Here is a 25,929-nt window from a genome sequence, read left to right on the forward strand (position 1 = left end):
AAGTTTTGATAGCAGACCGCGTAAACAACTAAAATGATTATTTCAAATAATATGCACATTTGACATTCGTAAATTCGTTGTGAAGTTAATATGCAATAGAGACTCTACTTAAGCCTGTTATTGTAACCAAAATTTAATATACACCCAGATTGCTTTAATTACAGGCTGTGAAACAAAGATTTTTAAACATAAATAAGGAAACATACAAACACATATTATACACCTGTTAATATTGTACATATTAATTTGAGATAAGAGTTAGTAGATAAGAGTATAACATTACTTGGTTGTAATCCATCTGCGATGTGCCGTCATTGTCAGCGATTATCAGTATGTCCAAGAATCACAAGGTCTACCGTTACCACATCGCTCGGCTAACAGTAACACATAAAAAGCCAGTGTATAATCCGGTAAATCCTAAGCTTCGTTCACACGTGTCCCCGTGACGCGATGCCAAACGGCATCCGAACAAAAACGTATCGGCGATTAAACATGATGAACGAGGCACCGCTAACGACCGACCAGCGTATTTCATACACCATCCTATCTAACTTAGCGAGCTTTATGTTAAATAAAACCTTTTTTGATGAGTCTAACATACACCGTGTTTATGATTGAGCACCAAATGATTCCACATTGACAATTCCATATTCGAACGCTATAAACGCAGTAACAAATAATACAGCTTTCGCTTTTCCGAAAATCGCTTTCATACAAACTGGAAGAGAAAACCCGCAACGATCACGTTTTAAACGTGCCAATGTAAATGAAGTAATACCGTTAATAGATTTAACGAGAGCATTACCTGGTTGCGAGCAGCGAAAAATTAAAAGCAACAAGATAACGAACAACAAAAAACAAAACGAATAAACGCACGCGTACAATATTTTTCTTCTCGACACGGAACTTCTTAATGAGCTTGGTAAAATAATTGTTGTAACACTACGAAGGTACGGGTGCCGGGTAGCATTAATTAAAAACAGCACCTCGGCCTACGGAGCGAGGGAAACGTTACATAAATAATAACATAAGACCAGAGGAGGGACTTGAAACGAAATGAGAGGCGCAAACTTTCGGATATCCCTTTCATAACTTTTTCGAGAATCCTTTTTCCCGGCCATTATTTCATTCCAGCTCATTTGACCAAAAGAAAGTCTCTCTCTCTCTCTCTCATTTAAAATATGCATGAAGTTATTACCCCTCCGGCTCCGTATAAATAAAATAATTCTTGAATAAGTTCGCGAGTTACAAATTGAATTTGTCCGGTCGAATCTTTGCGCTATACGAAACTTGACCGGGCGGCACTATGACGGCCCATTTATTCCTGACACTGCTTGTTTCGAAGATGTTGCTTAATATTTGGACTGTAATCCTTTTAAGGAAATCTTTCGAGCGGGGAAAATTTCTAGCTAATTCTGTATCGCTTATTTCCATCAGCATGAATAACGACTTTTGCGAGTAGTGAATAGTACTTTCGGAGTTGAAATAATATAATTTATTTCTTCGATATACTTGATATTTCCGATCGCTTAGCTTATTTTTTTTTCATAACGGGCAACTGAGCGGGTGGTTCGCTGCATGGTAAGCGATCACCATTAACATTCGCTGAGGTAGTGTAGTAGGAAGAAAAAATTACTACATGTGTATAAACATTTTCAATCTCCCTTAAAAAAATGCTCAAAATTAATATACTTAAGGTAATACGAAACAAACAAAAGCTTTTGGAGCATATAATTGCATATTAATATCCTGAAAATTCACTCGCAAGCGGACACCGTCCAACCCCGCATAGCCTCAAAACTAAAACGGGAATTAGTAGTGTTGGCGAGTAAGTGAGTAAGATATAACAGCAATTAGTGTTAGTGGGAGGATATACTGGGTATCCATCAAGCCGCCCGCATTACGGCGACGAGCCGCAAGCTTTATCCGCCGTTTACGTCAAACTGACGCGACGCAAAATTAGCGTAATAGCGGGCTGTTTGGAGAGTAAATGCACGCTGTTATGTAATACTTTTATTTGGATTGTCTCTGAAATTTGAAAGCTTATGATGGTGTACGTGTGCTTAAAATGTATGATATAGTAATCGGGAGATTTTGGCAATAAATCTTCTTCATTCTTATTAACCTACCCATCAGATATATGACAGAGATATAAAAATATGCTAGTATAGTTACATGTTGTATACAATGATATTTTTGGCTAATTTCTTCTGAAAAAAACAGAATTTGTCTAATCTCAGTCGCATACAGGCTCCTCCTGCTGCATGTTTTGCCAAACTTCAATTTACATGGAAATTCATTCAAACTATTATTCCCCGTTAAACAAAAAACACTTAATTTTCTGAGCAGCGAACTGGAACCGCAGTATGCATGTGTATAGGAAAAGAAGAAATACATCACAATTTAAAAATACATCACACAATAACTGCTTTTGCCTATAAATAATAGTCACTCTAAGATGATAATAGAGGTAATAGATAATCGATCGTACAACTATGTGGGAAACAATAAAATTTGTGGGAAATCTCATCAATATTCATTCAGCGTTTTTCACTAAATTGGAGTAAAATATCAGAATACAATTCAATGTAAATCATCGCGTTCTCAGGTTTCATCCTGGATGCGCTTTCGAATGCTCATGTTGAACGACCTTGTACTTGATATAATGTAGGTATGTTACTTCACATACATAATTATAAATGTGAATCAAAGTTTTTAAATTCATACACACAAATTTTCATATTTACCCACGTTGTAGTGAAACAAAAAAAAAGTATAAACAATTTTTTTCTATAAAACCCAGAACACTTGATACGAGCTCCGGTATCAAATAAAAGTTCGATAGGCATTTAACCCGTCAAAAACTTCCGAGCTTTTACAAATTGGCTGAGGGATAACCCTATACAAAAATTACTTTATCATTACTCACCTTTATATATTTCAAAAAGTTTCTTATTCGTGTACTTGATATAAAAATTTAGATATAAGGTATATACTGTTTAAATAACGTTATAAAATTTATTCTGTCATTTGTAATCTTCCATTTTGTAGTTGTGATTGTTATTTTAGGTGTTCACCAAGCGCACATCGTTTCACATTCGTCATCGTCATCATACCAACCTTTCGTTAGTGAATATTGGGATATCCAGTCGTGGGTAACTTTCCTAGCCATATATTCCTTTATCGCTAATCGCTTATCGCTTGTAGGAGTGACGCGCATGAACAACGTGCAAAATTGAAATATTCTATTTACTTTTCAGTTACGTCGAACTTTCAACATTTAGATCCAAGTCTTAGCAATCATTCCACAAGAGTTCATCTATCGACCCCACGTAACAGGCATCTAGCAACCAGTCATCTCCACTACCATATGAAAAACGACGTGCTCAAACCCGAACCGGTGTCACTAACTCCACTAACGCTGCTCGCAGTCACGCAGGCAGCTAACACGTAGCAGAACAACCGCAGCATCGCGACACTAAACTAATCGCGGAGCATTTGCAAATACATCGCGCCGCTAAAATAAATTCCACGACAAGATGATTTATCCGCCCGTCGGGCTGTTATTCCATTGTTGTCGCAGGTGGATTGTTAATTCAGTACATTTATGAAACGTCCGGCATTTATACAGTTACACAGTCTTCCCTTTGTCTTTTGTGCATTTGTAAGTGGCTCTTCGCGAGTTTTGTTTGCATAATGTCAATTAAGAGATTTTGGGGAGGGAGATAAATTCGGACCGACTAGCGTTGTCAGGCAGGTGAAAAGATCTAAGTGAAACATTTAAACTCGGATGTATGAAGGTTTCAAGAGCTTTTCGTTAACATCATTCGACTGATCTTCGCTAAAAATTTCAAGATTAATAAACAAATAGCTCCCTTATTTCTCAACGGAAAATACCTACGCGCTAACACAAAGGCTGTCATCACATTGACGCAACATAACAAGTATTAAAATCAAAACATATACTACAAAACAGCAATAAACAATTCGAAATCACACCAAATTTCCTTCACACCCGAGAGCTACAACAAAGTGACACCAGAAATCGCCGTCACATTTCAAACGTCCACAGTGCCGCTCGCCCCGCTACATCCATTCATCCTGTCCATTCCCTTACGTACAGGAAAACAATAGATAACCCGATTTAGAGATAGGTATTATTTTTCAAATCCACTGAACCATGCGACGGTGCACCCTCAAACGCTCCGAAAATTCGCCGATGCGTCGCTGCGATGCATCCCTGTAGAGAAATATCTTTATAGAGGAGTAAAGTTGAAATATTTCCGAACGTTCTTTGGCACAAATATGCTCGTTATTACAAATCGCTGCTCCACTGGGGCTTTTATTTTGCGCTTAAGATTGATAATGTATTCAAACACTCGTATGTGTATTTGAATATTTCCTTCGTGTTACATATCATTCCAACTCATAATTTAATTTTGTGATCCAGGTTCAATTTGGTCTAGTTCTAGTGAATTTGAAGGTGAATTTTTTGTTAAAAATAATTAATTATAATATCACTGTAAGAGACAAAGCAATAAAAAAAAGTAAAGGCGAAGAAGGAACACAACATCGAGAGACTACATAGATTCGCCCAAAATATATTTAAGCCATATTTTAAATACTTCTACAAATTTTTGTATAAGAACTACAAGAAGTATCCCTTTTTTAATTTTTCGCTACTTATTTACTATTAAGCATTTCTGAGGAGTGTATTGCAAACAAAGCAAATTTATTTTTTCATCCATTATCGTCTGGTTTTATAACATGTATCTCTTACTGATATTTAGCGTTATTTTCATATGATTCATATTAGTATTAACAAAGAACAAAATACATATTTAACAACGCAAATTTACTACATAATCCTACTATCCTATCCTACTAATATTATAAATGCGAAAGTTTGTAAGGATGTGTGTGCGTTTGTTGCTCTTTCACGCAAAAACTACTGAACCGATTGCAATGAAATTTGGTATGTAGACAGCTGGACAACTAGAATAACATAAAGGCAACTTTTTATCCCGATATTCCTACGGGATTCAAACTTACGCGGGTGAAACCGCGGGGCGCAGCTAGTATACCATAAATAAACAGTATAATTACCATTGCATACCATTTCTCAGCATCATCAAATCATGCGAAGAATACCAATTAACCAGCAAAACACACGAGCAACCCCCCCCCCATTACACAAATTCATCGAAACTTCACCAAAGAAAACATTTCGCGAGCGGTTGAAACAAATTGCGGATGTAAATCACTCATCCCTTCACTTTCAAATCCCCACTATGCTAATACCGTTCAAACTTGTTTGTTTGTTTGTTGTTCAATCACGCCTTGAGACCCCGCTGAATCTGAATTATCCCGCGCATATGAAAATAAACTTGAAGGCGAAATTACGATTCAATTTAGGAACAAAATAAATAAGATTTAGCGTGCACGGTCCCGGTTTCTCGGTGGGAAATGTGATGTTTTTGTTATTTCAAATATTATTGATATATGATAATGTTAACGGAGTTGCTTTACAGTGAACAATTTGCGTTAATGAACTTATCAAAATATAATATTTAGATTAACAGTAGTATTTTAGGTAGGTAGGGCTTTGTATATGTACCTACGGAAACTAGATATTTGTTTCTGAAACACGGAAAATAGACAAACACAAAAACATAATACTTTAAATGCACCTTAAAACAACGTGAGTGCATTATTAAAGAAGTTTGACGAATTTGTTAAATACAACAAATTTTAATTACTTTATAATTTAACTAGCTGCGCCCCACAGTTTCACCCGCGTAAGTCCGTATCCCGTAGAAATATCGGGATAAAAAGTTGCCTATATGTTATTTCAGCTATCCAGCTGTCTACGTACCAAATTTCATTGCAATCGGTTCAGCAGTTTTTGCGTGAAAGAGCACCAAACACACACACATCCTTACAAACTTTCGCATTTATAATATTAGTAGGATTTCAATAATTCAGATTGGTATTACCAATGATACATATTAAATTGATTGAAATGAATATTCAATGTTTTTGCCGCCAAACAAAAAACGAGTCTCGTTTATGAAATGCACGAGTTTCATTCACATCACGTCATCCATTTCCTCAAACACCGCCGCCGCATAATCCTTTTCCACAAAGCTTCAACCACAACAAAGAAATATCCAAGAAAAACCGCATACCTACATGTTTCGGTACTTACACTTAGTTCTTCTACGCTGAGATCTAATTAAATAAAGTGTGACCTCCTCCAAAAAAATCTAATTTCGAGAAGCAATTTTGTATTCCGGTCCTTCATTTAGTCTATTTTGTATTAGAACATTAAGCGGTGCATAAATAATTTTAGTACAACATTAACGGCACCATTTTCTGAATTTATAAGCAATTAAAGTCCATGTCTCGTTAGGATAAAGAATAAAATTGCTAACAAGTTCACGCTGTAATCCAATTTGTTTGGACTTAGCGGAATTTTATTGCGTCACAGTCATTATTACAACAATGCTTATTAAACAAATATTTTACGGTTCGTGCGCGTCATAATTTTTATAATTTATAGATCTGTAACTTTGGCACGTATGTAGCAGGTACGTCAAGAATTACGCTACTGCGTCAGTAATAGGTACATTCATGCATTGCAATTAAATATTAAAGCTCAAAAAATAACAAAATTCCTTTCATAATTGTTTAATACTTATAGGTACAGCACTTACTTATAGGTTCAGCATTAGAGAGATTACACAAAATAAAGTGATCTTATATAATTTTTATAATGCATACGTTATGGATTTATCAATATGTATGACGGCAAATATTCATGCTTATTTTTGCAGTAAAATCTATCCAAAACCCAACCAGTGCACCCAGTAATCTATAACAAGTTTATAATACACGGAAGGCACGGCAGCGCGTGTGGAAATTTTTCTTTCTATCTACACATCACATCTCATCCGTTACATTTTATATCGTTACACTCAAAATATGCTCAGGCTTAACGTCTTCCTTAAATTTATCCTATTCCTCCTATCTATTCCCGCATCGCCGCATAAGATCCTTACCAACCTTACTATCCTTATCCTTACTAAAGTGTGTTTATTTGTTTGTCGTTATATATTTACAGTTTATTTAAGTGTTGTTGTAACATGTAATTCTCAGGGGAATCTCCTCTGACCACATGTGCACCGCCACCACCTTCAATACTACCGAAATCTAGAAACACACAGAGCACCAGTCACTTAGCAACATCGCCGCGGTTACATAATTCTCAATCTACATGATCGTTCACATCCTGTCCGATCACATTCTCACGGGCGAGTGGAACAAGGACGACCGGCAATCTGCAATACTCGTTATATTATTGGTGTAATGAATGAAAAAAGGTGTGGGCAAGGTAAGCGTCTTTTGATGGAATAAAAACAAACCCGTTGATCTAATAATCGGTGCGGCTTGATTAACGCATTCCGTTGAATATTGTGATACCAGTTTATTAAATAAACTGCTTGCGGTCCGCCTTGTCTTCGCCAGTGGTATATAATATATAGTAAAATTACAATCGGTCCAGTAGTTTTTGTGTGTGTTTATATAAAACACAAATGTTTCCTATTTAAATTGGTTTAGATAAATAGGTACTCTATCTTAATTTGATATGGGCACATCAGCTATTAATTACCATGTCCCCAACCCGTTTTTAATTGGTATACTTAAATCGAATTAAAACAAAATCATAAGTCTACACGCCTCTATACCGCTATGTTTCAATATCGATCTCTGAACCATAATCTGCGGATTAAAGAAGGCGTTCTCGAATACATGCTATATTTATATCGCTTTCTCGTTTTTACGAATTGTAATAAGGCAGCGATGTATAACGAACTGTGTCTGTAGATTTTACATTGATGCTTATATTGAAATCGGCCACATAGCACCTATATAATGAAGCAAACATACGTTACCGTTAAGCCGTGAGCAATCGAACCATTCGTCGCAATACTGCGAGACGCGACACGGCCGCTCCATTAGCGCGACTTCATCGACTAATTACGATAACTCCCTGGACGCCGGTATACTGATGCTAATGATATGGACAGCTCGAGCCATTGATTAAATTCCGGTGACATTGTTTGTGCGATATGGGATAGCCATCAGTTTTAGTAACTAATGACGAGACGTTACATCTTAGCGTTGTTATTTTGAGAAGTAGTGATGAAAACTATTAGATTTTACAATGTGTTGGTTCCAACTATGTGTAGGAGGCTTTATATTAGATAATTTTATAGAAACAAACTCTTTGTATTGTTAACAATGTTTGACTCAAAAAATAGTTACATCCAATTAATTTAAATTTATATGATCATTAATAATCATACGTCTTACACCGACGCAATGGTAATTCAATATATATGGACTAACGGCGAACCAAAGGGCATGTCGTGTGGTTTCCAACCTCGGTTTGGGCAAAGGTTAGAGATAAAACGGTATGTTACTCCATTGATACTGTACCTAACAGTTAACCCAATACTAGGGACTGAATATGAGAGGGTTTAAAAATTTTAAATAAATTTCATACACTCAGGTCCTATTTATTTATTTCGCATTTGTATCAAAGCCAACAACTCTAGACTGATATACATTTCTTATTATCTAAACACTTACGTTAGAAAACCAAACACTGAATGATATAGGTATTTCTCCAATATATTGCCAATGTGTACATGGCTTTTACGACATCCTTATACTCAGATGAACTTCACCATAAATACGAAAGTCCTTCAAGACATCCAGCCCATAAACGGCGCGAGCAAACATTGCGGACATCGTATAAAACTGGACAGTTCCGCTCGGCTCATCTAAGGCCAGATCACTTAATAAAAGCATGTGGTGTCGGTTAAGTGCTTTAACACGATTAAATTACTTGCGGAAATTCCGGCGCCTGTTCGCGAGACGGCGGCGGCGGGGCGCGGTGGGGAGGGGGGCGCACGGGGATTCACAGCGCTGTCATCAATCAAGTTTAGTCTCGCATTAACGTAATGACCGTCGGCCTGGGCGGATGTCGCCTTATTTTCTTTTTTTGCGCGAACGTTTCCTCCGAGGCAATTTGGTACACGATACCAACCTTTTCATGCTGATGGAAATCTATGAGGGATAACCAGCGCATTACTGGCGATAATTCTTGTTTTGTTTTTAGCATCGAACATTATTCATCGACAGGGCACTCAATCTTGTTTATTGTGTTATCCGTTCGTGAGAATGTACAATAAATTATTTTAATGTATATAGTAACGTGATTTAGCGAAGATTCTTGACATTGCCATGTTCTTACACAATGTAACTTGGGTAACTCTAAAAGGAGTTATCTGAAATTAAATAAAGTTAGAAGAAAACATTGTTTATTATGTATATAAAATAATAACGTAACTATAAACAACATACGTCATACATAACAACGAATTGCAATAAGATACGCTCGGCGTTTCGTTTTAAACATGTTTTGTGTGAGAGTCGAGCATGCTTCGGCACGAATTGAGCCAGCTCGCATCGGGGAAGTACCACACCCCCACAGAAAACCCACCGCATATAGTACGATGCTACTGTATTTCGTACAGTGAGTGGGATATCCAAAGGCCCATTTCCTAATCCTCACCCTGCCCAGTCCATTTGTTATTTCTTTCTTTAATCCATAAAATAAGGGATCTTTCTTTAGGACAGCGCATTCGCAAAGGCACTACCTCTGAGAATATTCATGGGATACCAGGTGAACCACAAGCTCAATTACCCGCTGACATAAAAAAACACGTTTATTTCTTGCAACATCTCGATTTTGGAATGTTTTCAAAAATTATGTGTATTTCTTATTTGAACGAGACAATATCTACTTCAACACTTAGTACATCAAAGTTGGAAAGGAAGGCGCTATCGAGGAAATGAAAGGATGAAAAATCCTACCTGAGTTTCATATCAACTCTTATATCAGCATACAATCTATACTTTTCTACACAATTGATGGATTAAACATTCATATCAACCTGACTAAACAAAATATTTATTACGTAGCTGTAATCTTTGCATAACTCACCTCTATATACCACTACATAAACAATCAACTGTTTACAAAAGAGAATATCAATAATGACAACGGTAATGACAATAATGATGAGTTCATTACGGCGCGGAAAACAAACTCAAAGGTATACAATATCAAAGCTATTGAATTTTGAACAAACGCCCGCAACCGCAGATTGCAATTAGAACAGTCACGGATGGACAGACAAATAAACGTAAAATAAAACCGAACTTGCTGTAATAATTTCATTTTATTACTATTTAGAAATACGCGGCGGAGGTAGGACTAGCATCAGGATATCATTCACACACTGCTGCTGCTACTGCTGGTTTACCAATCGGTGACAGAAACCGAAATGGAAAATCGGCACGGACTTAGCCAGCGCGATTCTGGTCTGAACCCTCACTTGTCTCGACAGTGTGAAGAAATATGGACTAAGAAGGATGATGATAAGAAATGTAATAATAGTGAAATTAAAATAATTATAAAACAGTTGCCATACTATACTGATAGCGGGAGTCTAGTTTGATAGAAATTTAATCAAACGCTCATTACATTAACAATTCCCGTTGGTTGCGATCAAATTCCGTTTAAACGCACAACTGCATGTTACATGATTTTCTCGGATCATGTTTCCCGTGAGGCGAGCGCAAATTATCTTGAAAGACATACATTCATACCATAACTCTGCCCCAATTAAGCTCATAAATAATTTGAGACTACCAATCTTTCTCTAACACACAATATGAGAATTCAAATACGCGCCCTCTAAAGCAAAAACGTAGGTACAAAAAAAAAATTTAATTGGGTAAAATTAAGTTTTCTTTATAAGTAACATTACGACACTTTTCCACCCCAGGATACGCAACCAATAGCTATGAAGTAAATACACCAATCGTAATCTGAACGAATAATAAGAAAAATATCACATCAGAGAAACCAAAATACATAATCACTCAGGCATTTATGTACGTGTCACCATAAACAAGTAAAAACCTATCTAAAACCAATATCATACGAGCTAACCGTACTCGATATATTTTTGCCAAAAACATATCCGATGTTGTTTATCTGTAACATAGTGAATTAGTAATAGAGTTCTGATAGCGAAATATTTTACACAAACAACCGATTTATTTCTCGCTCCGATGAAATCGTATCGTAAATAAATAAAAAATCGATTTCCCGAATGTCACGTCCCACGTATGTACGATACGCATTTAAATACACACAATATGTAGGATGGGAAAAAAATTATTGCCTTCAATTTGGGATCTCTGTGTATTTACGAGTTCGCGCTCTTGGTTTCGATTTAACAAACATTATTGAACATGAAAATCATATGAGCTAATATAGATATTAGGTATAAAGCAAATTTAGAATTCATAGAAAATCGATTATTAAAATCAAATATTTACAGAAATAATCGATTACGATCGATCACGATAAAGGCTGGAATCCTTCATCAAACTATAAACTCAATCGTGTTTCATAACATTACATTTGACCGTTTACAATTTTCTATATATATATATAACGGCAACGGCGGGCGCACCACCATCCTCCGAGCTAAACGTAGGCTAGTTACATAAAAACCATTACAAAACCCGTATCAGTTATTACACAATTTCGGAAAGCTGTACACGAGAGAGTTATGTAAAACAATGTGTCCCACTTAGCACTCCTTGGAGGCTGCGCAAAAACTGAGCGCAATCTGGTCACGAGTCTGCACACGTCCACTTGAAATAATCTTAGAATTCTTCCAATTCTATGTATGTAGATCAATTTAAGTAACGTGTAAACAGTTATATATTACTGTGACATTGTGCGATGCCATTATAGTCCTACAAGCGTTAAGGGTGTATTGGCGCGTGGCGAAATTTGGAATTAATGCCGTCATCTTGTAAAACGTCATTTGATGACAGATCGTGGAGTGTGTAGTTTGAAGCGGTTTTGATGTTTCCCTTTTTCCAAGAATTTATATCAGTATACTTCTTCCATTCCAATATCTCAAACTACTTATAAAAATATTATTATTATGCAATAAAGTAATAATATAGCTCACGCAGCAAAATACCTAAAAATAGTTTCTTTAAATTAGAAGATTAACTTAATTGTAATTTTCCTGATTGCCTACTTTCCTGAGATATCCCTTGTTTTGCAAAAGTTATTTCACTTCTAACTCCATCCAACGATCTGAAATACTTGTCGAACTACTATATCCGTAGATATTTTCAATTCTGATATCTGTAGATGTTTGCAGCTTGTTTGTGATATTACCTCTCTTAACTCTTGCATTTTTTCCTTTAATTAATTAAAGGGTGTTTCCGAATACACGAATATGAAATACAGAGAACCAATGTTTTTTTTTATTTACTGGATATGGCTAAAAAACAAATGCGAATTAATACAAATCAAAGACAAAGGAAATCAATACCCGAGATCAACCCAGGCATGTCTTCCCTAACTGTAACAAACTTCAATTACTGTACAAAACGCGCCGCTTAGTAACTAATGAACAACGGGCACATTGATTGTCCCTTATTGTGCTATAATTCAGATGAGTAGCCAATCGTGCGACGCGAAATGCGCCCGAGCGTTAAACTGGCACGTGTATAATAGCCTATGACTAGTTTTGGGAGACTCGTCATGAAATTATCGCATTGCGTTTGTGGTGATTACGGGCAAATGGACAATACGACTGTTGTCTGAGTGTTTTTTTTTTAATAGATATCCCTTTTAACTTAAACATATTTTCAATAAAGGTACGGTTACAGATAAGCAGATGACTGAAAATGTCGCAGCAAATGACACAAGGAAGGAGCGACCAGAGCCGGAGATGGCACCACGGTGAAGCAAGAGAATAAAAAATCTTTATTTCACCTTAATCAGTATACAACTTTGCTGAAAGGGGCTGTCCCTTTTGCTATGTATAACCTGAGTCAAGAGAGCCACTCTCTGAGGAGCCACCCTCTGAGGAGTAAATGACGACCAAACAGATTGAACTTGTAATTCAATAACGTGGCAGAGAGCGTTACGACTGCGCCACCTTTAGTGGACATCACTAAAGCATAAAGCATCAGCATGTTACGTCACTATTGTTTTATCTCATGTTGTTATCCTTCTGAATTCATGTATCAATGTGATATGGAAAATGAAACGATCAGTAAGATGTAGTCATGTTTTACGATATCGTCATATTGATCTCCGAAGACAGCAATAACAGCTTGTGCTACATTTCTTGTGATTTGAAGAGTATATGTAAGAAAGTATCCTGGCAGAGTTAAACTTTCTTTGTTTGTAAAAGTTTGTTGTCTCCAGGGAGGATCGAACCTAGAAGTGTCAGTTTTATGCTCGGGCGTAACCACACTCGGGGCAGTCACCCTCTCGTTGAGCTCCTTAATTATTCCTTTGACCTTGCTCATAAAATAAAAATAAAATATGGAAAACCGAGACCTTATCACACGTGCCCAAATCCAATTAATAATGCTCTCGTACACACAATACGAATTATACATCAGGCAACGCCAATAAAAATCTAACAACAAACAACCACAATAGCTGTCGAGATCATAATCGCATTTAATCATGACCAAAAAACTCCCAGATAAATGTTTTACAATAAGCGATGCGACATTCAAAACAAAACAGAGCTATTCATCAGCCGTTTTCAATTACAAAAGATCGTAACGACGGAATTAATTGTTTAGATGTACATTCGGTTTTAAATAATAGCGCATGAAACTCATAACGTATTCGTTCGCCAATAAGCCGTTTGCATTATTCAAAAGCTTCAATGGATTTTGGTGCGTGTGGAATTTAATTTCACTTGTAGGGGACTCTTTACATGCAACTGGAGTTCTTACGGAGAATGACAAAACCTTACGTAAACTTTCCTACGAGAAATTGACTAAAAAAATTTGAAGGAAAAACATAGTACGTCTTTTAATGTTTATACAAATGGGACACCGAATAACTTTTATTATGGAAATTTTCACCGAAAACGCGACTACCGATCACTAGTGACGTTCATTCGATTTAAAGCTTAATAAACAAATACGAGTAGTACTCGTAATATTCAAATATGACACTAAATATCATAAAACCTTTTACTCATCAAACACAACTTTTCGTACTGTATATGTGCCGGCCTGTTATTTTATATATTAATAATTTATTGTATTCTTTTCTGTCTCTGGTATCTACTTAGTATAAAACAAAGTCGCTTTCTCTCTCTGTCCCTATATCTCTATGTACGCTTAAATCTTTAAAACTACGCAGCGGATTTTGATGCGGTTTTTAATAGATAGAGTTATTGAAGAGGAATGTTCATATGTATAAAAACATCTATTAAACTACTCCGAATTTAAAGCGCACGAAGCCGCGGGCAATAGCTATAATAGTAAAAAAATTACGTAAAATATGGTATATATTACATCGCAATTGTAACAGTCCAACAAACCAGTGTAAACGCACCGCAACGCCACACTGTCGGAATACTCATACAGAAAAATGAATACATAACTTAATTTGTGGGCAAACAAATCGATACCCAGTTTAAGCCCCGACACGTAATCCATACTAATTAGTTTATTTATTGCAAAATCGAAACCCACATTTGTGCGAACGTTTATCTGACAACGGCTATGTATTAGCGTTTGTTTTCCTTTAATTAATTGCGTAATGCTGATCAATTTTGAATTTCGATAATTTATACGCGCTGCTATTGGCTTTTAACATTACACTTTCAGCCGTGGAAAATGAATACTTTAACAGACAAAAATTAAGTTAAAACCTTTTATAACACAATATTAAACTATATATATCACAAAATTTGCCATTTGCTAAACTGCTAATGTATCTTTTGCTGTACTTCTGGGGTCTGAAGGAGGAGGAAATCTATTTCTATATGAACAGAAATATATCTTACTAGCTGCGCCCTGCGATTTCACCCGCGTAAGTCCGTATCCCGTAGGAATGTCGGGATAAAAGGTTGCCTATATGATATTCCAGTTATCCAGCTGTCTACGTACCAAATTTCATTGCAATGGGTTCAGTAGTTTTTGCGTGAAAGAACAACAAACACACACACATCCTTACAAACTTTCGCATTTATAATATTAGTAGGATAGTAGGATAGTAGGATAATAGGATTATTATTAAATTTCTCCCTTAAAACTTAGTAGCCTTGATTATTTAATAGAAGACCATAATATGAATAAAGTATCAGAAGAGATTATATTCATACTAAAAAGGAACGACCCGAAATAATTAAATGGCAATCAAACATCGATATTTTTCCTTATGCTGTAACACGATAACAGACTACGCGGCCACGCGAACGTTCTAATGTGCCAAACAAATTATACACTTTGTAATACCCTTTGCTTCACTCATAAATTCCAACGGCGCAATTGGGCAACAAGCTATGCGTTCGTTGTGGAGTTATCTTTCACGTCTGTCACAGATCGCAGACAGCATCTTGCGCTACTTTGTCTAATTATGGAGTTGAGTGAACTAGATGAACATAAGAAGTACATATTATTTGTTGAACAAGAATAGTTATAATGGCAGAATATAAAGAAATAGCAGGCGTCAAGCGATTCGCCTCTATTTTAGAAATCACATCAGTTATAAGTTTCATGCGATAGTTCTTCTCTTAACTATCATAGTCAAATTAAAAATATCATTCATTGAATCTTTGAAACACTTTGTATCATGCCACAATTCAATCGCTGGATTTATCAACGCAAAAGCAAAACTCTATAAAATTCCTATTAGTAAAAACACCCAATGCAACTACAACCTTTAGATACACGGCAGACTAATGAACGTATGTGTATCCCCGTCATTTTCTTACATACGTCAATTTTCCCAAACAAACCCGAAAGTAAGGACGCTTCCATTCCGCTTTGAGCTGGCCGCCTTTGCCCGATACGAGACACGCACCGCGCCGCGCCACTCAATCGAATTTTTACCTCGTTCCATCACAGCTCCATCAGAGCGATTGGCAAACACACACAACTTTGACAATTTGTGAACGATACCCGGCAGAATGAGATAGTGCAATCTGGTGTATAGACAGTTTTGTGGCAATTTCGGCCGTATCATAATGCAATAGCAGACTTGTCAAGCACATTGCCAACTACGTATTCGTGTTTCGTGAGACGTCATTGTATTGAAGATGATGTAACTAAAGTTACATAAATGCACAAGGACATGGGTAAATATTTGGGTAAAAATTATATACTTTTGAACGTAACATGTTTTATTAAGTTTGCATATATGTAAACAAATACAAAAAGAAATCCCTCAAATCATAGAAACTGTATCTATAAAAAAACATTAGATAAATATATAAATAAGCACTGCTCACACTTCACTCGATGTAAACGTCGAATGTGACAGTGAGTGACTAATGATTTGCCTAAATTCGAAACCTACATGAGTGTGTAATTTAGAAACAAGCACAGTGCTATAATATATTATAGATAATAACATGCTAGCGGGAATGCAATTCGGCAGAATTGAACAGTGTTACGTCACTACAAAAAAAGGACTCGAGATCTTACATTTGGTAAGCTTAATTTATGAATGATTAGATTTATAGAATTAATTGGATCAAAAAGATTTCCAACCTTATTTTAACGAATAACATACAATTAAATTATCAACACATAAAATATTATCCCACAATTTGTTTTTAAAGATCGAGCGTGTCAGGTTACCACTAAACAGTTATACCAGTAAGATTATCGAGCTGTAAATGCTTCTGAAACAAATCCGCTTCGAAGAAAACTGACCGAGACGTTCTAGAAACATACGCGAAGCCAATCTCGCAATATCAAAAATATCACAGATGCTTTATTAATGAAAAGCCGCACACACGTAACGTAGGTAGGTACCCTAACTGGAAATGTGTCGGATTTAATTGCATTTCTCGAAGAAAAATCGCAAACGTTCCTTTGTTGCGGCAAGATGGCCGACCATCGTCTCCCGAGCGACGTTGATGAATTGGCAACACCCGCGCACGTTCACTGACCACTGTTTATATAAATCCACTAGCGACTGCGCCTGGCTTCGGCTGCTTTGTAATTGCTAACTCCGTTTCATGTGTTTACCACTTTCAAAATTATGAACTTAATCAGGTTCATAATTTCAGCGTAAAAATTTAACTTGTCATGTAAGTATGGAATATTACTTACGACATTTAATTAAAATTTAAAATTATATTATTTTTTGGTTAAAAAGAATGACAAATGTGAAAAACAATAAAAAAAAAGTAAAAACTGAAAATGATAGAAAAAAAAACTCATTTTAGCGTGTCGTCTATTAACGAAATTAGCGGGTACCTAATACGCAAATTTCAACCTAATCACGCTTAAAATAAAATTATGCTAAATTTTACAAACGGCAGCTATAGCCTATTTGAATTACACAATATTTTCTATGTTAATAAAATACAAGTACCCACACAAACAGTCTAGGAATATCGCTAACATTATAGTAATAAACACGTTGAAAATGTTCAAATGAATTCCAACAAGCGAGCAAACTTTAATTAAAAATTCGTTTCTTATTAATTAGCAGTCTCTAGGCTAGCTAGGGTTGTCGCGGATACGGTTTCAATTAGGACACCCAATTTAAAAGGATAAAAACGACTGTAACAAAATATATGAATGCTTGTAATGTTAACTTTTCAGGGTTTAAGTAAGCTCCACTAAAACAAATGTTTTCTAATTCCGTTTACGTTTTCTATTAAAATAGTGAAATAGGAAAATCTTAACGAACATCTATTTCAATGCAAATAATCCGAGAATCTTTGTATCATAATCATAATCATAATCGCTCCTTTCATCATCATCAGCCCATATATGTTCCCACGGCTGGGACACAGGCCTTTTATGAGGGTTCAGGCCATAATCCACCACGCTGGCCAAGTGCGGGTTGGCAGATGTCACATGTCGTCGAACGTTTTATTCTTGGACATGCCGGTTTCCTGACGATGTTTTCCTTCACCGTTTAAGCAGTGGTGATGTTATCCACATGCGCAGATAAATTGTTTATCAATTTATTTCCTGCACGCTCGCCCGGTCTCGAACCCCGACTTATCGATTTTGAAGTCCGAGGTTCTCACCACTGAGCCACCACTGCTTCCGCTCCTTTGTATTGTCTTAACTACTATTATAATGAGGAAACATTTTATTTTTTTTACAAAGGTTTGTAATGTTTTCACACAAAAACTGCTGTACCGATTTCTAAAACTCTTTCACTATTTGAAAGTTGCATCTTCACTGAGTGACATATACAATGTTTTATTTTCCTTTTTCCCAAAACAACCCGGCGATAATTAATAAAAGTCAAAATGTTTTCAATTGTGTTTATATAAATAAATGAGATTATTGAGGTTTATATCCAATTTCTTTCAACACCCTTCAACTCCGTTTCTTCGCATCTCATCTCGCATTATTAAGTTTACCGTTTCATATCTAAAACACACCTCACAAAACGTTATCAGCTCCCAGTCTACGTCCCGCAAGATTCAAAAGCGGCCCCTAACAAGGTATCAGCTACCTGACACTATTGTGCGAGCCCCGGAGGACGAATATTCATGAGCCAATAAACGGTGTATCCCCTCGCCCCTTCGGTCAAAGGATCACAACACTATGTTTGATATAGTCGCACTATGTTTGATCGTATCTTGGTAAAATGCGTCAACTGTGACAGATCCTCCGCGAAATATTTATGAATAAGTATGATATATATGTGGCACATACCTTAAATAAATGGAAATGTTCGATTTGAATTTGAAAACGGTATTTTCTTATCGCTCCGTGAGTTTCAATACGAGACCGAGACCGGCTATTTATATTATAATAGCAACAATCAGTCGACCGAAACGTTTCAATTTTATTAAAAATTATTGTGATTCAATAAACTGGGATTTAATGAATCACTGTCGGAAAAACTATACCTGCGTTAAAATTTTCTTCAAGTTCAAAAATTATTAAACCATTCACATTCATAATATCAATACGCGAATGACAAAAAACTCTCAATATCGATTTTACGATTCTAAAACAACCAATTAAATATTTATAAATATGTACGATTATTTCGAAATATGCACTTCAGAGAAATAGGTTATTCACGTAACAATATTAATGCGTGTAACACTATCACCAAGTGCATAAAATATATGCAATCTATTGGCAAAGTATTGTCGTACTCACTCGTTCAAATGTTTATTACCATTGTCCTCCTATCGCGTACAGTCGTAAAACATAAGCAGATATGCAATAAAACAATTTATTACCAACCGCATAAAAGCGAAATTACGCAATCACGGCGATAAATAAACACTACAAAACGGTCACAAGGACCAAAGCTCCTAAGGCGAAAGTGAAAGGTACATAAATAAACGATGTATATGGAACAGTTAATACTCCACTCGAACCTAATGCAGATCGCCGGTTAGTATTAATTCAAGCGTTATTCATTAATAGCTCAGAACTCATTTGCTAATGGAAAATAAATGATACATTTCAATGTTCGCTTTTGCTCTCACTGAATGATTTTTGATGATGCGTTATTTCTATGGGAAGAGGTTTAATAATATACATGCTACAAACATAAAGAGGTCGTTAGGGACGAGTTTACAAAGATCTCATAAGCACGTGTTTTGCGAATGCGCAACTGTGTTCATACAAAATTTATAAAGTTCTGGGATTCAATATTTATAATGCACTATCTATTTACTGTGGGTATTATTTAAAAGAATATTCTAATTATTATGGACATTATTTTAAGAATGATTATTAAACTTACAGTATTAGAACACCAATAAATAAAGAAAGAATCCTAACAGTTGTAGGTACGGAATTTTGCTTTCATAATAAATGCTATTAAAACTACACTTTCACCATTCCGACCATCACGTGTTAAAAACTGGTTTTTAAAATTGCATTGCATCATCGTACAATAATTATATCAGCCGATATTCAAGTAGGAATGCAGTATAAAAATAATGTTACAAAACATTTTTAATACAAATATTTAACAGTTTGTAAAGGTCACCCGTTCTAGGATCTAATCCATCTTAAGGCCCCAGCTGCTATCATAAAGAAAATACATTTTAACCAATTTATAAGATAAAAAATATTCAATTAGAATCTGTCATCTTGTTCATATGACAAAACTATAAAAGACAAAACAACCCCATCAAACATAATAAAATTTCATTAAACCCTCCACAAAGGCGTCCAACACGGCAAGAATTAAAGTCGAAAGACAGGCAATTTCGACCATTTCCAGACAATCGTCGAACTTCGGTGGCGTTCAAAGGCGAACTTTCTATTTTATTTCGCCGGCGTTAACGCGACATTGATGGCGGCACTTATTGCATCGAGCCCTCATTCGCTTACAATTGGCCGGTCGAGATTGGGGCCCGTCCGCTCGGATTACCCCCTCACCGGCTCGGAAACACTCCTCGTTTCATCTGGACGTGCACTCGTATTGAACTTCAAATTTTATCACAGAAATACTCGTACATGTAACAAATAACCGAGCCCGGAACGGCGACGTGCGCGCGTTCAACATGAGAGCCAGAGAGGTCTGTTTAAACGATATCCTTTTGTGCTTTTGTGATTATTTACTGTACAATATGGATTTGCCGAGAGAAATAGATGGGACTATTATGAAACGGGACAAAACAAACAGTTTCTTACTAGCTTGAATATGATTTTATCAGATGATAAACTTCAACGCCAGTATTTTACGCGATTTGACGTTGGTAATATGGACGATAAAGTAAATCATAAAAGTAATAAATACACTTATATTCATGCATACCGCTTTAAAATAGTTATTTATAAATTGTTTGAACGTTTTCCCTGTGGATTTTGCTCGTGCATTTCCCTGATACAAATTATTTTGAACACATACAAGACGGATTGATAGCATAACACGATCTCGATTGATTTATTTTAATTGCAAAAGATACATAATCCAGTCGATACATCACTGTTTATTATTTTAATAGCGGGAATGCAATCTACTTTAATTAGCTTGCAATAACCTATCTTTACCAATCCCACTATGCTAAAGTAAGACCATACTAAGTGGATATAATGATTTTTAATTACAAATGCGTATAATTTTGCAATGTAAATATTTCAGAGTGAATTGTTATACTTGACCCTTTAATCAGACTTAATATGCGATTAACAGCCCTTTCGAAAGCCGACAAAAGAACATACCAGACCTTTGGAGATATTTCGTGTAAAGAAAAACACTATAACCACGCATCTGGTAACCAACACCTCGCTTTATCACTACATAGTAAAAAACAAAGTCGCTTTCTCTGTCCTTACGTATGCTTAAATATTTAAAACTGCGCAACAGATTTTGATGGGTTGTTTTATATAGATGGAGTGATTCAAGAGGAAGGTTTAAATGTGTTATACATCTGTTAAACCACTCCAAAATTTAACGCATGCGAAACCGTTGGCAACAGCTAATGCACTATACACTTACGATGTAAACTTCCATTCGGATCATTAACCATACAACTATATTAATTATATTAGTTATACAATTAATTGTCTAAGCGAATAATTAACCTATCCAAGTTGAATAATCGTGACAGATTTATTGTAATGCCGTTATAGGTAATTAAATAATGTTCCCACATTAGCATACTACATGAACACGTGACGTACATCATTTGAATAGTATTTTAACATAAGCATATTATGTAGTTGGGCGAAGTTATATTTATTACTAACTGCGCCCCGCGGTTTCACCCGCGCAAGTCCGCATCTCGTAGAAATATCGGGATAAAAAGTTGCCTATATGTTATTCCAATTGTCCAGCTGTCTACGTACCAAATTTTATTGCAATCGGTTAAGTAGTTTTTGCGTGAAAGAGCAACAAACACACACACATCCTTACAAACTTTCGCATTTATAATATTAGTAGGAAGTAAGATAGGTTAGTAGGATGAATTATTCTAGATATGCTTGTTTATGAATATATGACACATACAAGACGGCCACGTTTTTGTACTGTGAAAAAGCTATTTTTTTATTGGGCTCGCATACATTTGTTCTGTTAAAATTACAATAAAAGAAAAATAGACTGGTCGGAATGGAGTAGCATTTAATTCTTATTTATACAACGCCACGTGTCCTTCCTAGAAATTGTATAAAATGTGAAAATACACGAACTGTTCTAGTAATGAATCAAGCATTAATTCCATGAGACTTTTTATTGCCTATGATATAAAACAAACATTGAAAGTAGACGACAATTGAGCAGTAGTTAGACATACATATAATAGGAGTAGATATACATCCAGAGCAGCCTTATAATTTATTAGCTGTTCATCCCGGCTTCGCCCGTGGTACATATATAGCGTATGTCACTCAGTGATGTTGCAGCTGTCTTTTGGTGAAAGAATTTTTGATATCAGTCCAGTGGTTTTTACGTGAAAAGAGGAAACTTCTGTATTTCTGTATGTTTGAAACGTTTTCACGCATGTTCAAAGGACATCTCCATAAGAATAAGATTTTAAGCCCGGTAAAATGAAGCCTATGTCCCTATCTAGACTTTTAACATCAAATATAATTATATTTACCTTTGAGACAGAATTGACACAATGAAAACTAATTCAGAAGTTCATTCGGACGTACCTGTAAACAAAAAAATGAAATTAATGAACAATTCAATAAAAACACATAAGCCATTGTTTGCATTCGATTGAATTAAAAATGAACCGATGCGTTCAGTAACCGTCATTTTTATTTTACACGAATTTATTAGAATAGCACCTCATACTAATTATTTCAGAACCTATCTCGGACCAAGCTACTATACTAAATTAAACGATAAGCTACAATAGACTCATGATAAACACACACAAGGGCCGCGTGAAAACAAACACCATCTTTTCGGGACAGCGTAACAAAAATACAATATCCGTCATAGCACAATTGCGATAACATTAATTAATTAGTTGAACCGTATTCAAACAGAGTACACAATAAACAACCAATTACCAGAGTAACGAAGAGCATTTCATACAAAATTGTAATTATTGAATGTGCATTGCAAACGTTTAATAACGGGGCTAATAGCCGCGTTAACGAGTTCCCGGAACTGAAACTAATTATTCACAAACAACACGTGTTATTATAAATTATATAAATGCTTTATTGGGTGTTATAATTGAGTTGTTTCGCGATGCTCAAGTTGCAATGTTAATGGCCACTTTCGCTCTTTATTCGCAAGATTAGCGGAGGGCTGAAGTTACTACAGTCATTTATTTATATGGAATATCAATCACATTATACAAAATAGAATAGCACATGTATACATAAACTCTATGAAAATATTATGTGGCACTGATTTTTTTATTCATGAATTTGTTATAAACCAACGGCTTAGCAGGTTAACAAGACTACAACAAAAGGTTAAATTTAATAAATTGCCAAAAAGTAATTATAACATATTCTTTAAAATAAACAATAAAGTAAGCATACATTTATAAAAAGAAAATCATAGAATAATATACTTGTTTATGTATGCGTGTTGCACAAACTATTTAATTTAATAGTTGTTGCTGATATATAATTTGGAGAGTATTGTTAAGAGAGTATGAAAATGGCACAGTTTTGCTATTCTGTGTTGTATATTTGAAAAAAGTATCTTATCACACTATATTGTGATTTTTTAGTATTCATTTAGGGATAGAAAATAAAATACAGATATGCTTTCTCCATCTAAATTTTAAACGCGCGTTTAATTGTAATAATCCCCTTAATTTCTCAATTAAACTTTCAGTATATTAATTAATTATTATATAATTAAAATAATTATCAAATTATTATCATATATATTGCCATACTAGACGCTCGTTCTGGCTCCGCCCGGATATCAAGAAGAGGATTTAATCGGGTTAAAAAGTATACTATAACCCAAGTCAGCTTATATACCCTATCTGTTTACCAAATTTCATCAAAATCCGTTCAGTAGTTTCATTGTGATTGACGGATGAAATATCCACACAAACAACCTTTAAGGAGTTCACTAACCGATCTCAAGAAATAATGGAGTTTTTTTAATCCCTTGGCAACTAATATTTAATGAAACTTTTATTTAATACTAAAATAAAATAGTGTTTATTGTTTTTATTCAGACAGAGAAATATACCTATTTAAAGCAACATTTTAGAATTATAAAGAAATATTTCAATTCAAACATAACCCCTCAAAAAAAAGGAAATTTTTAACGAACACTTAAGTACGAACACTTAGTAAAATATGAAAAAAATTAAATCATCAATTAGGCAACAAAACTTGAACTTTCAAATTGCTTTTCAATTGGGAATTACAAAATTACAATTGAAATATTTTATGAATGGCTCAATTGGACCAGAATGTGTTGACTTACTAGAAACTTACTATATTTAAATAAGGCATTCAAACTTAAGTAAAAATGAGCCTTCTCGATATTATTGAAGATTGCACCTCACGCCGTATCGGTACGAACGTTGCGATTTCACGCTTCACAATGTCAAAGAAGTCCCAACTTCATAGAAATCTCAAAGCAGCATAGTGCAATATACAAATTCACTTCTATATTATTTTCTATTTGTACAAAATCACGGTATAAATATATTGATATTGAATTCATTCGCATCTTATATAAACAATTTTATACTTAGATAGGATATTTCACTTTATGATACGAATCGTCCTTTCGTTTCGACTTTCACACTTTGAATGCCTACGTAAATATAATAATAAAACACGTAATCTTGAAACAGAAAAGATGAAAGCAACTTCAACTATAGCACATCCATATAAAATCCTGAAAAGAAACCAAGTGATAATTCGCTCGGCACACCTAATGAACTATTCGGATGACAAAGTCACCGACGGCATAATACCGCCTTGCCGCAGCGCAGCCACGTCGCGTAATAACATTTGAACGTACATTAGATAATCCGCTTAGCTCAGTAGATAATTGGGTGAGCACACTGGTGGACGTCAATGGAGTGCCATGTGCAGCCTCAGATGTAATATCCGGCGCTGAGATAAACCCCGCCGTGCGAGTGCTGCCGTAAGACTCCGCACAAAAGATCGTGAGCGCATGCTATGTTTAAGATACGTTTGATGCTCGTGGAGGGAACCAGCGTATAGGACATTTGATTAACGTTGAAAGCCATTGATTTGATAGAACGGACATTTCTATTACGCTTTGGAAGAATTAACTCGACGATGAAGGAGGTACATATTAAGACTTCAGACAATCAGACATATATACGGTTCAATATTTATAAGTGTTCCTGTACTTTTTAGCACACATTACATTATAAAGCAATAGTGTTTTTTTTTTTATAATTATAGATGAAACGTGATCATGACATGTAATGGTCACGTCAACACAAGAACGTGACATGAATTAAAATTATGCATAATTATGATTTAATAGATTACAAGTGTGTATAGTACCTAAGTATGACAGAGCTGGCCTTACGGAAGTAATTCGAATTGTTGACAATTTAATATATTTCTGAAACTAGAACAAATACTTTTATGTAAGCACACAGACGGCATCGACCTTCACATAAAAAAAAAAAATGCAGTTGAATTGAGAACCTCCTCTTTTTATGAAGTCGCTTAAAGTACAAATACTGTTAAGCAATTCATCGAACAGAAAGAAAGAAACATTTATTTTAATCCACAAAATTACAATTTAAACAAAACAAGTCAACACTATACAAAAATGAAACAAATAAGCACAATAAATACGCAAGAAAACAATTAAAAAAAAAAGAAAATAATTATTTAAAACGTGCATAA

At 35.3% G+C, this 25,929-nt stretch overlaps 1 protein-coding gene across 2 annotated transcripts in view; it reads right to left on the reverse strand.

The window, feature by feature from the left end:
- LOC119839562 (furin-like protease 2) overlaps positions 1-25,929 on the reverse strand; it is a 199,137-nt gene that overhangs the window by 116,753 nt on the left and 56,455 nt on the right. The window contains exon 2 of one of the 2 annotated variants that reach the window (XM_038365909.1): positions 22,701-22,755. The exons of the other annotated variant lie outside the window; for it this stretch is intronic. The gene's annotated coding sequence lies outside the window, so the exon portion shown is untranslated. The remainder of the gene's footprint in view (positions 1-22,700; positions 22,756-25,929) is intronic. 2 annotated transcript variants of the gene reach the window in all.

Source organism: Zerene cesonia, chromosome 4 (assembly GCF_012273895.1).
Source record: "Zerene cesonia ecotype Mississippi chromosome 4, Zerene_cesonia_1.1, whole genome shotgun sequence".
Classification (NCBI taxonomy): domain Eukaryota; kingdom Metazoa; phylum Arthropoda; class Insecta; order Lepidoptera; family Pieridae; genus Zerene; species Zerene cesonia.